We start from the raw sequence: 16052 nt of genomic DNA on the forward strand, positions 1-16052 counted from the left end.
GAGAGAGATGAGGTTCTGTGTGGATTACAGAGGACTCAATGCTGTCACCAGGACAGATGCACACCCTATTCCAAGGGCAGATGAGCTCATAGACAAACTAGCTTCTGCAAAGTTTTTGAGCACATTTGACTTAACAGCTGGCTATTGGCAAATCAGATTAGCTGAGGAGTCTAAGGCCAAAACAGCATTCTCAACCCCAGGTGGGCATTATCAGTTTGTGGTGATGCCCTTTGGTCTGAAGAATGCACCTGCCACCTTCCAAAGGCTGGTGAACCAAGTCCTTACTGGGTTGGATGACTTTTGTGCAGCATATCTTGATGACATTGCTGTCTTTAGTTCCACCTGGGAGGATCACCTGATCCACCTGAAGAAGGCTCTTGAGGCTCTGCAAAGGGCAGGCCTCACTATCAAGGCTACTAAGTGCCAGATAGGGCAGAGTAAGGTTGTATATTTGGGCCACCTTGTAGGTGGAGGCCAAGTTCAACCACTGGAGAGTAAGATACAATCCATCAAGGACTGGTCCCCTCCAACCACCCAGACTCAAGTTCGAGCTTTCTTGGGCTTGACTGGGTATTACAGGAAGTTTGTTAAGAACTATGGGTCCATTGTGACTCCTCTTAATGATCTGACATCCAAGAAGATGCCCAAAAAGGTTCAGTGGACAGTAAGCTGTCAAAAGGCATTTGATGACCTGAAGGAGGCCATGTGCTCTGCACCTATCCTGAAAAGTCCTGACTACTCCAAAGAGTTTATTGTCCAAACAGATGCTTCTGAGTTGGGTGTGGGAGCTGTGCTGTCACAACTTAATGTAGATGGTCAAGACCAACCCATTGCTTTTATTAGCAGAAGGTTGACCCCCAGAGAGAAGAATTGGTCAGCTATTGAGAGGGAGGCCTTTGCTGTGGTGTGGGCCCTGAAGAAGCTGAGGCCATACTTGTTTGGCACTCACTTCAAGATTCAGACCGACCATAAGCCCCTCTTGTGGCTAAATCAGATGAAGGGTGAAAACCCCAAACTGCTTAGGTGGTCCATTTCCCTACAGGGGATGGACTTTACAGTGGAGCACCGGCCAGGTACTGACCATGGGAATGCAGATGGTCTCTCCAGGTACTTCCACTTAGGACATGAAGACGAGACTGGTCAAGGCTAGTTTAATGTCCCAGCGTTTGGGGGGGGGTTGTGTAGGAGAGTAGGGTCTGCTATCCTATGGTCACCCCAAATTTTTGCTTTTTGCTTCACTGGTTTTTGACATATTGAGGCTGTGGGCCTGCCAATCAGACCCCCAGCCTGCTGTTCTCTCTACTAAATTAAAACTATGCACCCTAGGTGCATAACCAATTGGAAGTGGATCACCCTGTCAGCCCCTGTACCAGTGTACACTAGGTACCCAGGGCATTGGTGTACCCAAGGCCTGCCAAGGGCTGCAGCATGTATTATGCCACCCCAGGCTTGGCCTAACAATTTGACACAACTGGCTGATCACTCAGCTGGGGTAAGTTGGTGTAATCACCTCTTACTTAGGTGTAGTATACCTATACCTAACCTTAAATGGAACACCTGGTAACCTATAAGTCACTCCTATAGCAGGCCTTAACAATCCTGAAGGCAGAGTGCTTGGTTCCATGTGAGATGGTGCTCTGGCATGAGCTGAGCCTGTCTGCAGTGGTCGGAACAACTTCCTTCTACTGTTTCCAGATATCGTCATACCATATACTCTTAAGTGCATTATGAACCTCGCGGTTAAATGCTATCTTTGGTTTGGCTTTATCAAAACATGTCGAGTAAGGTGTCATACGAATTGGAATACTAACCCCTCGCCAATTCTGGCGACGGGGTTAGCATTCCACCCTTCTAGAGGGACACGACATGTACAGTACCTGAAACCCGGGTAAAATCAGACATAGCCTCAGCTCCACAAAATGGATGCTGCCACCACAGACACAAGTCTGCCCTCCTGCTGCTGGGAGTCCTTCCAGCTTGGGAGGTGTGGACAAAGGGTTTCCTGCCAGGGGAGGTGCATGCACCACCCCAGACAGGATTTTGTGTATTGGTCAGGTAGGGCTTGAAAGAAACCAGACATGCCTGTGGCTCACAAGGAGCCTCGGTGCATATGCCAGTTCAAACCGGTCCTGGGGCACACCAGTCCCGGGCCTGGGGCGAGCTGGACAAAGGATTGGGGGTGTAACCACCCCCCTTCCTGGTCCCACCCATAGGGAGGGACCTAGCAGGTAGTCCGGCCCCTAGAATCCGCTTAAAGGTAGGAGCTGTGTCCTAAAGACTTCAGACATCCTGGAATCAACTTGAAACTAAGAAGAAGACGGGAACTTCAACATTCTGCTGCACAGAAGACTGAAGAAAATCTCCCCTGTGGTCAGGGAGTGACCACCTTGCTAACGCAAGCACCATCCAGCGAATCAACGTCTGCTTTGCCGCCGCCTCCCGCCGGAGCCCGAGCCCAGAGACTGACAAGACCTGGACCTCCAGACCTCTCACCGCCCGATCCACAGTCCCTGCAAAGAGGAGACCCGTGGAGGCACCGAGACACGTGGAGCCAGCCATCTTGGAACGACTACGACAAGCTGACAAGTGCAACAACCGAGGCTCCCTCCAAGTTGTGCTTTGGGTCCTGAGAAGCCCAACCCTCGAGCAGCATCTGCACCAAAGGTGAGCCCTCCAGCATCTCCACGATCTGCGTGGGGCCCTTCTGCATTTTGCCACTCGACGCGCCTAACCGGTTGCTGGCCCGCTGGCTAGTGGCCATCTTGGCGACGAAATCTACGACAAACACCGCTGGTCTGGTTGCTCCAGACTGGCCCTTGCTCCCCTCCAAAGGAGCAATCCCTCTGACCTTGCTGGTGAGAACCAACAGCTGATTTCCGAATCCTCCTGCAATTGCTTTTGCCAAGGCTTGTTTGCTTCGATCAAGTCGCCGACACCGCCGACAGCGAGAGTTTGCGTGGGACAGCTCGTGAGCCGACTCCTGGACGTCGTCGACCTTCAGGGACCACGTGGCTGCGGAGACAAGCTACCCCTCATCACCTGTTTGCACCCGACATCGCCTGGTACCCACCTGGTGCCACGCTGGTCACTGGCTAGTGACTGTGAACACTGTCCCCTCTGCTTACAGGTCTTCAACATCTCCGATCCACTCTTGGATCCACTGCATCTCTTCCCGACCGACCGCCTGCAGCACTTTTGTCTACAGGCCCCACGGAACCGATAGAAGAAACCCGACGCACTTCGAGGCCTATGCACCCGCTTCCTGTGGGTGAGGTAAAGCTGGCACTCCTGTGCCCAAGTGTAGTATTACATCTCTAGTGCCTGTGTTCCAAATCTTAAGTTCCTAGGTCATCCGGAAGATCCCTTTTGCAGTAACTTTGTACTTTTTACGCACCCATTGAAACCTATGGGAGCACGCGTGTGACTATTTGCTCTGCACACGCCACCCGTGGACCTCCTGGTCACTAACTGACGTTAGCTCCTTGTAGGCCCAGCGATTCTAGAGGCCCTAGGCCTTTTCCCTTTCCTGTTCGTGGTACTTATACCACTATTTTAGTATATGGTTCGAGTGGCCACCAGGGCCTATCCATATAAAGTGCAACTTCTGTGTATTCTGTGATAATCTTGTTTGACGATTTGTGCTCCTGTGCTCATAAAGAGACTAGGGGTTACTTTGAGAAATAAATACATATATATTTTGAATATATATCTGTGTGGTGTCCTTTCATTGGTATAAAAGGGGGTTACTATTGGTAAAACAGCTTGCTTAACACGCATCACGAGTTTAGCCTCAAAGACTGCTTAGCCTACGCTACCACTAGGGCAGCTAGTCCAAAAAGGTTGACTTACAACCACACCATAAGGGTTGCTTGGCATGGTACAAGGTGGTCACTAGAACTAGTGAACAGCATATACCAGGCCAACTTCTCACAAGTGGGTCATGCAGGGGGTGTTGTTTCAGGGTTTATGGCAGTACAGTGGTGTTCGGGAAGTGTATAGGGTCTTGCTGAGGGTGGTGTTTCAGGGTTTAGGGCAGTGCAGTGGTGTTCGGGCATGCAGGGGGTCTTGCTGGGGGTTGGTGTTTCAAGGATTAGGGCAGTTCAGTGGTTTTCGGGCAGTGTAGATGGTTGTGCTGGGTGTTAGTGTTTCAGTGTTTAGGGCAGTGCAGTGGTGTTCGGGCAGTGCAGGGGGTCATGCCGGGTTGGTGTTTCAGGGTTTAGGGTAGTGCAGTGGTGGTCATGCAGTGTATTGGGTCATGCTGGGGGTGGTGTTTCAGGGTTTAAGGCAGAGCAGTGGTGGTCGGGCAGTGTAGGGTGTCGTGCAGGGGGTAGTGATTCAGGGTTTAGGGCAGTGCAGTGGGTCATGCAAGGGGTGTTGTTTCAGGGTTTATGGCAGTACAGTGGTGTTCGAGAAGTGTAGAGGGGCTTGCTGGGGGTGGTGTTTCAGGGTTTAGGGCAGTGCAGTGGTGTTCAGGCATGCAGGGGGTCTTGCTGGGGGTTGGTGTTTCAGGGATTAGGGCAGTTCAGTGGTTTTCAGGCAGTGTAGGGGTCATGTGGGGTTGGTGTTTCAGGGTTTAGGGATTGCAGTGGTGTTCGGGCAGTGTGGGGGGTCATGCAGGGGCTGTTGTTTCAGGGTTTAGGGCAGTGAAGTGGTGTTCAGGAAGTGTAGGGGCTTTTGCTGAGGGTGGAGTTTCAGGGTTTAGGGCAGTGCAGTGGTGTTCGGGCATGTAGGGGGTCTTGCTGTGGGTTGGTGTTTCAGGGATTAGGGCAGTGCAGTGCTGAACGGGCAGTGTAGGCGGTCGTGAGGGGATGGTATTTCAGGGATTAGGGCAGTGTGGTGGTGTTCGGGCAGTGTTGGGAGTCTTGCTGGGGGTGGTGTTTCAGGGTTTAGGGCAGTGGTGTTCAGGCAGTGTAGTGGGTCTTGCTGGGGGTGGTGTTTCAGGGTTTAGGGCAGTGCAGTGGTCTTTGGGCAGTGTAGGGTGTCATGCTGGGGGTGGCGTTTCAGGGTTTAGGGCAGTGCAGTGGTGTTCGGGCATTGTAGGGTGTCGTGCTGGGGCTGGCGTTTCAGGATTTAGGGCAGTGCAGACGTGTTTGGGCATGTAGGGGTTCTTGCTGGGGGTTGGTTTTTCAGGGATTAGGGCAGTGCATTGGTGTTCGGGCAGTGTAGGGGGTTGTTGTGGGTGGTGGTGTTTCAGGGTTTAGGGCAGCGCAGTGGTGTTCGGGCAGTGTAGGGAGTCATTCGGGGGGTGTTTCAGGCTTTAGGGCAGTGCAGTGGTGTTCGGGCAGTGTAGGGGTCATGCGGGCTGTGGTGTTTTAGGGTTTAGGTTTAGGGCAGTGCAGTGGTGTTCGGGCAGTGTAGGGTGTCGTGCTGGGGGTGGTGTTTTAGGGTTTAGGGCAGTGCAGTTGTGTTCGGGTAGTGTATTGGGTTGTGCTGCTGTGGTGTTTCAGTGTTTAGGGCAGAGCACTGGTGTTTTGGCATGTAGGGGGTCTTGCTGGCTGTAGGTATTTCAGGGATTAGGGCAGTGTAGTGGTGTTCGGGCAGTGTAGGGGGTTGTGCTGGGTGGTGGTGTTTCAAGGTTTAGGGCAGTGCAGTGGTGTTCGGGCAGTGTAGGGGGTCATGCGGGGGGGGTGTTTCAGGATTTAGGGCAGTGCAGTGGTGTTAGGGCAGTGTAGGGGTTGTGCGGGTGGTGGTGTTTTAGGGTTTTGGGTAGTGCAGTGGTGTTCGGGCAGTGTAGGGTGTCGTGCTGGGGGAGTGTTTTAGGTTTTAGGGCAGTGCAGTGGTGTTCGGGCAGTGTAGTGGGTCATGCTGGGGGTGGTGTTTCAGGGTTTAGGGCAGAGCAGTGTTGGTCGGACAGTGTAGGGGGTCGTGCAGGGGTTGATGTTTCCAGGTTTAGGGCAGTGCAGTGGGTCATGCAGGGGGTGTTGTTTCAGGGTTTATGGCAGTGCAGTGGTGTTTGGGAAGTGTAGAGGGTCGTGCTGGGGGTGGTGTTTAAGGTTTTAGGGCAGTGCAGTTGTGTTTGGGCAGTGTATTGGGTTGTGCTGCTGTGGTGTTTCAGTGTTTAGGGCAGTGCACTGGTGTTTTGGCATGTAGGGGGTCTTCCTGGCGGTTGGTGTTTCAGGGATTAGGGCAGTGCAGTGGGGTTCGGGCAGTGTAGGGTGTTGCGCTGGGTGGTGGTGTTTCAGGCTTTAGGGCAGTGCAGTGGTGTTCAGGCAGTGTAGGGGGTCATGCGGGGGGGTCGGTGTTTCAGGATTTAGGGCAGTGCAGTGGTGTTCGGGCAGTGTGGGAGGTTGTGCAGGGGGTGTTGTTTCAGGGTTTAGGGCAGTGCAGTGGTGTTCGGGAAGTGTAGGAGGTTCTGTTGGGGGTGGAGTTTCAGGGTTTAGGGCAGTGCAGTGGTGTTCGGGCAGTGTAGGGTGTCGTGCAGGGGGTAGTGATTCATGGTTTAGGGCAGTGCAGTGGGTCATGCAGGGGGTGTTTTTTCAGGGTTTATGGCAGTACAGTGGTGTTCGGGAAGTGTAAAGGGTCTTGCTGGGGGTGGTGTTTCAGGGTTTAGGGCAGTGCAGTGGTGTTCGGGCAGTGTAGGGGGTTGTGCTAGGTGTTAGTGTTTCAGGGTTTAGGGCAGTGCAGTGGTGTTCGAGCAGTGCAGGGGGTCATGCTGGGGTGGTGTTTCAGGGTTTAGGGTAGTGCAGTGGTGGTCATGCAGTGTATTGGGTCATGCTGGGGTGGTGTTTCAGGGTTTAAGGCAGAGCAGTGGTGGTCGGGCAGTGTAGGGTGTTGTGCAGGGGGTAGTGATTCGGGGTTTAGGGCAGTGCAGTGGGTCATGCAGGGGGTGTTGTTTCAGGGTTTATGGCAGTACAGTGGTGTTCGGGAAGTGTAGAGGGGCTTGCTGGGGGTGGTGTTTCAGGGTTTAGGGCAGTGCAGTGGTGTTCAGGCATGCAGGGGGTCTTGCTGGGGGTTGGTGTTTCAGGGATTAGGGCAGTTCAGTGGTTTTCAGTCAGTGTAGGGGGTTGTGCTGGGTGTTGGTGTTTAAGGTTTTAGGGCAGTGCAGTTGTGTTTGGGCAGTGTATTGGGTTGTGCTGCTGTGGTGTTTCAGTGTTTAGGGCAGTGCACTGGTGTTTTGGCATGTAGGGGGTCTTCCTGGCGGTTGGTGTTTCAGGGATTAGGGCAGTGCAGTGGGGTTCGGGCAGTGTAGGGTGTTGCGCTGGGTGGTGGTGTTTCAGGCTTTAGGGCAGTGCAGTGGTGTTCAGGCAGTGTAGGGGTTCATGCGGGGGGGTCGGTGTTTCAGGATTTAGGGCAGTGCAGTGGTGTTCGGGCAGTGTGGGGGGTTGTGCAGGGGGTGTTGTTTCAGGGTTTAGGGCAGTGCAGTGGTGTTCGGGAAGTGTAGGAGGTTCTGTTGGGGGTGGAGTTTCAGGGTTTAGGGCAGTGCAGTGGTGTTCGGGCAGTGTAGGGTGTCGTGCAGGGGGTAGTGATTCATGGTTTAGGGCAGTGCAGTGGGTCATGCAGGGGGTGTTGTTTCAGGGTTTATGGCAGTACAGTGGTGTTCGGGAAGTGTAGGGGGTCTTGCTGGGGGTCGGTGTTTCAGGGTTTAGGGCAGTGCAGTGGTTTTCGGGCAGTGTAGGGGGTTGTGCTGGGTGTTAGTGTTTCAGGGTTTAGGGCAGTGCAGTGGTGTTCGGGCAGTGCAGGGGGTCATGCCGGGGTGGTGTTTCAGGGTTTAGGGTAGTGCAGTGGTGGTCATGCAGTGTATTGGGTCATGCTGGGGGTGGTGTTTCAGGGTTTAAGGCAGAGCAGTGGTGGTCGGGCAGTGTAGGGTGTCGTGCAGGGGGTAGTGATTCAGGGTTTAGGGCAGTGCAGTGGGTCATGCAGGGGGTGTTGTTTCAGGGTTTATGGCAGGACAGTGGTGTTCAGGAAGTGTAGAGGGGCTTGCTGGGGGTGGTGTTTCAGGGTTTAGGGCAGTGCAGTGGTGTTTAGGCATGCAGGGGGTCTTGCTGGGGGTTGGTGTTTCAGGGATTAGGGCAGTTCAGTGGTTTTCAGGCAGTGTAGGGGGTTGTGCTGGGTGTTAGTGTTTCAGGGTTTAGGGCAGTGCACTGGTTTTCGGGCAGTGTAGGGTGTCATGCGTGGTGGTGTTTCAGGGTTTAGGGCAGTGCAGTGGTGTTCGGGCTGTGTAGGGGGTCGTGCGGGGTTGGTGTTTCTGGGTTTAGGGCAGTGCAGTGGTGTTCGGACAGTGTAGGGGTCATGTGGGGTTGGTGTTTCAGGGTTTAGGGATTGCAGTGGTGTTCGGGCAGTGTGGGGGGTCATGCAGGGGCTGTTGTTTCAGGGTTTAGGGCAGTGCAGTGGTGTTCAGGAAGTGTAGGGGCTTTTGCTGAGGGTGGAGTTTCAGGGTTTAGGGCAGTGCAGTGGTGTTCGGGCATGTAGGGGGTCTTGCTGTGGGTTGGTGTTTCAGGGATTAGGGCAGTGCAGTGCTGAACGGGCAGTGTAGGCGGTCGTGAGGGGATGGTATTTCAGGGATTAGGGCAGTGTGGTGGTGTTCGGGCAGTGTTGGGAGTCTTGCTGGGGGTGGTGTTTCAGGGTTTAGGGCAGTGGTGTTCAGGCAGTGTAGGGTGTCATGCTGGGGGTGGCGTTTCAGGGTTTAGGGCAGTGCAGTGGTGTTCGGGCATTGTAGGGTGTCGTGCTGGGGCTGGCGTTTCTGGATTTAGGGCAGTGCAGACGTGTTTGGGCATGTAGGGGGTCTTGCTGGGGGTTGGTGTTTCAGGGATTAGGGCAGTGCATTGGTGTTCGGGCAGTGTAGGGGGTTGTTGTGGGTGGTGGTGTTTCAGGGTTTAGGGCAGCGCAGTGGTGTTCGGGCAGTGTAGGGAGTCATTCGGGGGGTGTTTCAGGCTTTAGGGCAGTGCAGTGGTGTTCGGGCAGTGTAGGGGTCGTGCAGGCTGTGGTGTTTTAGGGTTTAGGTTTAGGGCAGTGCAGTGGTGTTCGGGCAGTGTAGGGTGTCGTGCTGGGGGTGGTGTTTTAGGGTTTAGGCCAGTGCAGTTGTGTTCGGGTAGTGTATTGGGTTGTGCTGCTGTGGTGTTTCAGTGTTTAGGGCAGAGCACTGGTGTTTTGGCATGTAGGGGGTCTTGCTGGCTGTAGGTATTTCAGGGATTAGGGCAGTGCAGTGGTGTTCGGGCAGTGTAGGGGGTTGTGCTGGGTGGTGGTGTTTCAAGGTTTAGGGCAGTGCAGTGGTGTTCGGGCAGTGTAGGGGGTCATGCAGGGGGGGTTTTCAGGATTTAGGGCAGTGCAGTGGTGTTAGGGCAGTGTAGGGGTTGTGCGGGTGGTGGTGTTTTAGGGTTTTGGGTAGTGCAGTGGTGTTCGGGCAGTGTAGGGTGTCGGGCTGGGGGAGTGTTTTAGGTTTTAGGGCAGTGCAGTGGTGTTCGGGCAGTGTAGTGGGTCAAGCTGGGGGTGGTGTTTCAGGATTTAGGGCAGTGCAGTGGTGTTCGGGCAGTGTGGGGGGTCGTGCAGGGGGTGTTGTTTCAGGGTTAAGGGCAGTGCAGCGGTGTTCGGGAAGTGTAGGAGGTTCTGTTGGGGGTGGAGTTTCAGGGTTTAGGGCAGTGCAGTGGTGTTCGGGCATGTAGGGGGTCTTGCTGGGTGTTGGTGTTTCAGGGATTAGGGCAGTGCAGTGGTGAACGGGCAGTGTAGGGGGTTGTGCTGGGTGGTGGTGTTTCAGGGTTCAGGGCAGTGCAGTGGTGTACGGGCAGTGTAGGGGTTCATGCAGGGTGGTATTTCAGGGTTTAAAGCAGTGCACTGGTGTTCGGAAAGTGTTGGGGGTCTTGCTGGGGGTTGTGTTTCAGGGTTTAGGGCAGTGGTGTTCAGGCAGTGTGGTGGGTCTTGCTGGGGTGGTGTTTCTGAGTTTAGGGCAGTGCAGTGGTCTTTGGGCAGTGTAGGGGGTCATGCTTGGGGTGACGTTTCAGGGTTTAGGGCAGTGCAGTGGGGTTCGGGCAGCGTAGGGGGTTGTGCTGGGTGGTGGTGTTTCAGGGTTTAGGGCAGTGCAGTGGTGTTCGGGCAGTGTAGGGGGTCATGCGGGGGGTGTTTCAGGCTTTAGGGCAGTGCAGTGTTGTTAGGGCAGTGTAGGGGTTGTGCAGGCGGTGGTGTTTTAGGGTGTAGGGCAGTGCAGTGGTGTTCTGGCAGTGTAGGGTGTCGTGCTGGGTGTGGTGTTTTAGTTTTTAGGGCAATGCAGTGGTGTTTGGGCAGTGTATTGGGTCATGCTACAGTGGTGTTTCAGTGTTTAGGGCAGTGCAGTGGTTTTCAGGCAGTGAAGGGGGCCGTGCTGGGGGTGGTGTTTCAAGGTTTAGAGTAGTGCAGTGGTGTTCGGGAAGTGTAGAGGGTCTTGCTGGTGGTGGTGTTTTAGGGTTTAGGGCAGTGCAGTGGTGTTCGGGCATGTAGGCGGTCTTGCTGGGGGTTGGTGATTCAGAGATTAGGGCAGTTCAGTGGTTTTCGGGCAGTGTAGGGGGTTGTGCTGGGTGGTGGTTTTTCAGGGTTTAGGGCAGTAAAGTGGTGTTCGGGCAGTGTAGGGTGTCGTGTGTGGTGGTGTTTCAGGGTTTAGGGCAGTGCAGTGATGTTCGGGCAGTGTAGGGGGTCGTGCGGGGGTGGTGTTTCTGGGTTCAGGGCAGTGCAGTGGTGTTCGGACAGTGTAGGGGGTCATGTGGGGTTTGGTGTTTCAGGGTTTAGGGATTGCAGTGGTGTTTGGGCAGTGTGGGGGGTCATGCAGGGGCTGTTGTTTCAGGGTTTAGGGCAGTGCAGTGGTGTTCGGGAAGTGTAGGGGGTTTTGATGGTGGTGGAGTTTCAGGGTTTAGGGATTGCAGTGGTGTTTGGGCAGTGTAGGGGGTTGTGCTTGGTGGTGGTGTTTCAGGGTTTAGGGCAGTGCAGTGGTGTTCGGGCAGTGTAGGGGGTCGTGTGGGGTGGTGTTTCAGGGTTTAGGGCAGTGCAGTGGTGTTTGGGCAGTGTAGGGGGTCGTGCGGGGTGGTATTTCAGGGTTTAGGGCAGTGGTGTTCAGGCAGTGTAGTGGGTCTTGCTGGGGGTGGCGTTTCAGGGTTTAGGGCAGTGCAGTGGTGTTCGGGCATTGTAGGGTGTCGTGCTGGGGCTGGCGTTTCAGGATTTAGGGCAGTGCAGACGTGTTTGGGCATGTAGGGGGTCTTGCTGGGGGTTGGTGTTTCAGGGATTAGGGCTGTGCATTGGTGTTCGGGCAGTGTAGGGGGTTGTTGTGGGTGGTGGTGTTTCAGGGTTTAGGCAGCGCAGTGGTGTTCGGGCAGAGTAGGGAGTAATTCGGGGGGTGTTTCAGGCTTTAGGGCAGGGCAGTGGTGTTCGGGCAGTGTAGGGGTCGTGCAGGCTGTGGTGTTTTAGGGTTTAGGTTTAGGGCAGTGCAGTGGTGTTCGGGCAGTGTAGGGTGTCGTGCTGGGGGTGGTGTTTTAGGGTTTAGGCCAGTGCAGTTGTGTTCGGGTAGTGTATTGGGTTGTGCTGCTGTGGTGTTTCAGTGTTTAGGGCAGAGCACTGGTGTTTTGGCATGTTGGGGGTCTTGCTGGCTGTAGGTATTTCAGGGATTAGGGCAGTGCAGTGGTGTTCGGGCAGTGTAGGGGGTTGTGCTGGGTGGTGGTGTTTCAAGGTTTAGGGCAGTGCAGTGGTGTTCGGGCAGTGTAGGGGGTCATGCAGGGGGGGTTTTCAGGATTTAGGGCAGTGCAGTGGTGTTAGGGCAGTGTAGGGGTTGTGCGGGTGGTGGTGTTTTAGGGTTTTGGGTAGTGCAGTGGTGTTCGGGCAGTGTAGGGTGTCGGGCTGGGGGAGTGTTTTAGGTTTTAGGGCAGTGCAGTGGTGTTCGGGCAGTGTAGTGGGTCATGCTAGGGGTGGTGTTTCAGGGTTTAGGGCAGAGCAGTGTTGGTCGGACAGTGTAGGGGGTCGTGCAGGGGTTGATGTTTCCAGGTTTAGGGCAGTGCAGTGGGTCATGCAGGGGGTGTTGTTTCAGGGTTTATGGCAGTGCAGTGGTGTTTCGGAAGTGTAGAGGGTCGTGCTGGGGGTGGTGTTTAAGGTTTTAGGGCAGTGCAGTTGTGTTTGGGCAGTGTATTGGGTTGTGCTGCTGTGGTGTTTCAGTGTTTAGGGCAGTGCACTGGTGTTTTGGCATGTAGGGGGTCTTCCTGGCTGTTGGTGTTTCAGGGATTAGGGCAGTGCAGTGGAGTTCGGGCAGTGTAGGGTGTTGCGCTGGGTGGTGGTGTTTCAGGCTTTAGGGCAGTGCAGTGGTGTTCGGGCAGTGTAGGGGGTCATGCGGGGGGGTCGGTTTTTCAGGATTTAGGGCAGTGCAGTGGTGTTCGGGCAGTGTGGGGGGTCGTGCAGGGGGTGTTGTTTCAGGGTTAAGGGCAGTGCAGTGGTGTTCGGGAAGTGTAGGAGATTCTGTTGGGGGTGGAGTTTCAGGGTTTAGGGCAGTGCAGTGGTGTTCGGGCATGTAGGGGGTCTTGCTGGGTGTTGGTGTTTCAGGGATAAGGGCAGTGCAGTGGTGAATGGGCAGTGTAGGGGGTTGTGCTGGGTGGTGGTGTCTCAGGGTTCAGGGCAGTGCAGTGGTGTACGGGCAGTGTAGGGGGTCATGCAGGGTGGTATTTCAGGGTTTAAGGCAGTGCACTGGTGTTCGGACAGTGTTGGGGGTCTTGCTGGGGGTTGTGTTTCAGGGTTTAGGGCAGTGGTGTTCAGGCAGTGTGGTGGGTCTTGCTGGGGTGGTGTTTCTGAGTTTAGGGCAGTGCAGTGGTCTTCGGGCAGTGTAGGGGGTCGTGCTTGGGGTGACGTTTCAGGGTTTAGGGCAGTGCAGTGGTGTTCGGGCAGTGTAGGGGGTTGTGCTGGGTGGTGGTGTTTCAGGGTTTAGGGCAGTGCAGTGGTGTTCGGGCAGTGTAGGGGGTTATGCGGGGGGTGTTTCAGGCTTTAGGGCAGTGCAGTGTTGTTAGGGCAGTGTAGGGGTTGTGCAGGCGGTGGTGTTTTAGGGTGTAGGGCAGTGCAGTGGTGTTCTGGCAGTGTATTGGGTCATGCTACAGTGGTGTTTCAGTGTTTAGGGCAGTGCAGTGGTTTTCAGGCAGTGAAGGGGGCCGTGCTGGGGGTGGTGTTTCAAGGTTTAGAGTAGTGCAGTGGTGTTCGGGAAGTGTAGAGGGTCTTGCTGGGAGTGGTGTTTCAGGGTTTAGGGCAGTGCAGTGGTGTTCGGGCATGTAGGCGGTCTTGCTGGGGGTTGGTGTTTCAGAGATTAGGGCAGTTCAGTGGTTTTCGGGCAGTGTAGGGGGTTGTGCTGGGTGGTGGTTTTTCAGGGTTTAGGGCAGTAAAGTGGTGTTCGGGCAGTGTAGGGTGTCGTGCGTGGTGGTGTTTCAGGGTTTAGGGCAGTGCAGTGATGTTCGGGCAGTGTAGGGGGTCATGTGAGGTTTGGTGTTTCAGGGTTTAGGGATTGCAGTGGTGTTTGGGCAGTGTGGGGGGTCGTGCAGGGGCTGTTGTTTCAGGGTTTAGGGCAGTGCAGTGGTGTTCGGGAAGTGTAGGGGGTTTTGCTGGTGGTGGAGTTTCAGGGTTTAGGGATTGCAGTGGTGTTTGGGCAGTGTAGGGGGTTGTGCTTGGTGGTGGTGTTTCAGGGTTTAGGGCAGTGCAGTGGTGTTCGGGCAGTGTAGGGGGTCGTGTGGGGTGGTGTTTCAGGGTTTAGGGCAGTGCAGTGGTGTTCGGGCAGTGTAGGGGGTCGTGCGGGGTGGTATTTCAGGGTTTAAGGCAGTGCAGTGGTGTTCGGGCAGTGTTGGGGGTCTTGCTGGGGGTGGTGTTTCAGGGTTTAGGGCAGTGGTGTTCAGGCAGTGTAGTGGGTCTTGCTGGGGGTGGTGTTTCAGGGCTTAGGGCAGTGCAGTGGTTTTTGGGCAGTGTAGGGTGTCGTGCTGGGGGTGGTGTTTCAGGATTTAGGGCAGTGCAGTGGTGTTTGGGCAGTGTAGGGTGTCGTGCTGGGGCTGGCGTTTCACGATTTAGGGCAGTGCAGTGGTGTTTGGGCAGTGTAGGGGGTCTTGCTGGGGGTTGGTGTTTCAGGGATTAGGGCAGTGCAGTGGTGTTCGGGCAGTGTAGGGTGTCGTGCGGGGGGTGTTTCAGGCTTTAGGACAGTGCAGTGGTGCTCGGGCAGTGTAGGTGTCTTGCGGGCTGTGGTGTTTTAGGGTTTAGGGCAGTGCAGTGGTGTTCGGGCAGTGTATTGGGTCGTGCTGCTGTGGTGTTTCAGTGTTTAGGGCAGTGCATTGGTGTTCGGGCAGTGTAGGTGGTCGTGCTGGGGGTGGTGTTTCAGGGTTTAGGGTAGTGCAGTGGTGGTCGTGTAGTGTAAGGGCTCATGCTGGGGGTGGTGTTTCAGGGTGTAGGGCAGTGCAGTGGTGGTCGGGCAGTGTAGGGTGTTGTGCAGGGGGTGGTGTTTCAGGGTTTAGGGTAGTGCAGTGGGTCATGCAGGGGGTGTTGTTTCAGGGTTTATGGCAGTGCAGTGGTGTTCGGGAAGTGTAGAGGGTCTTGCTGGGGTGGTGTTTCAGGGTTTACAGCAGTGCAGTTGTGTTCGGGCATGTAAGGGGTCTTGCTGGGGGTTGGTGTTTCAGGGATTAGGACAGTTCAGTGTTGTTTGGGCAGTGTAGGGGGTTGTGCTGGGTGGTGATGTTTCAGGGTTTAGGGCAGTGCAGTGGTGTTCGGGCAGTGTAGGGTGTCGTGCGGGGGTGGTGTTTCAGGGTTTAGGGCAGTGCAGTGGTGTTCGGGAAGTGTAGGGGGTCATGCGGGGGTGGTGTTTCTGGGTTTAGGTCAGTGCAGTGGTGTTCGGACAGTGTAAGGGGTCGTGCGGGGGTTGGTGTTTCAGGGATTAGGACAGTTCAGTGTTGTTTGGGCAGTGTAGGGGGTTGTGCTGGGTGGTGATGTTTCAGGGTTTAGGGCAGTGCAGTGGTGTTCGGGCAGTGTAGGGTGTCGTGCGGGGGTGGTGTTTCAGGGTTTAGGGCATTGCAGTGGTGTTCGGTCATGTAGGGGGTTGTGCTGGGTGGTGGTGTTTCAGGGTTTAGGGCAGTGCAGTGGTGTTCGGGCAGTGTTGGGTGTCGTGCGGGGTGGTGTTTTAGGGTTTAGGGCAGTGCAGTGGTGTTTGGGCAGTGTAGGGTGTCGTGCGGGTGATGTTTCAGAGTTTAGGGCAGTGCAGTGGTGTTCGGGCAGTGTCGGGGGTCTTGCGGGGTGGTATTCCAGGGTTTCGGGCAGTGCAGTGTTGTTTGGGCAGTGTAGGGGTTCGTGCTGGGGTTGGTGTTTCAGGGTTTAGGGAGTTCAGTGGTGTTCGGGCAGTGTGGGGGGTCATGCGGGGTTCGTGTGGTGGGTCGTGTTTCAGGGTTTAGGGCAGTGCAGTGGTATTTGGGCAGTGTAGGGGTCGTGCTGGGGATGGTGTTTTAGGATTTAGGGCAGAGCAGTGGTGTTAGGGCAGTGTAGGGGGTCATGCTGGGGGTGGAGTTTCAGGGTTTAGGGCAGTGTTGTTCAGGCAGTATAGGGGGTCTTGCTGGCGGTGGTGTTTCAGGGTTTAGGTAGGGCAGTGGTGTTTGGGCAGTGTAGGTTGTCTTGCTGGGGGTGGTGTTTCAGGGTTTAGGTAGGGCAGTGGTGTTTGGGCAGTGTAGGTTGTCTTGCTGGGGGTGGTGTTTCAGGGTTTAGGTCAGTGGAATTCGGGCAGTATAGAGGGACTTGCTGGGGGTGGTGTTTCAGAGTTTAAGGCAGTGCAGTGGTGTTCAGGCGGTGTAGGGGGTCATGCTGTGGGTGGCGATTCAGGGTTTAGTGCAGTGCAGTGGTGTTCGGGAAGTGTAGGGGGTCATGCGGGGGTGGGGTTTCTGGGTTTAGGGCAGTGCAGTGGTGTTCAGACAGTGTAGGGGGTCGTGCGGAGGGTTGGTGTTTCAGGGTTTGGGGAGTGCAGTGGTGTTCGGGCAGTGTGGGGGGTTGTGCGGGGGGTCGTGTTTCAGGGTTTAGGGCACTGGTGTTCAGGAAGTGTAGGGGGCTTTGCTGGGGTGGAGTTTCAGGGTTTAGGGCAGTGCAGTGGTGTTCGGGCAGTGTAGGGTGTC

This window comes from Triturus cristatus, chromosome 6 (genome assembly GCF_964204655.1).
Source record: "Triturus cristatus chromosome 6, aTriCri1.1, whole genome shotgun sequence".
Taxonomy (NCBI): Eukaryota; Metazoa; Chordata; class Amphibia; order Caudata; family Salamandridae; genus Triturus; species Triturus cristatus.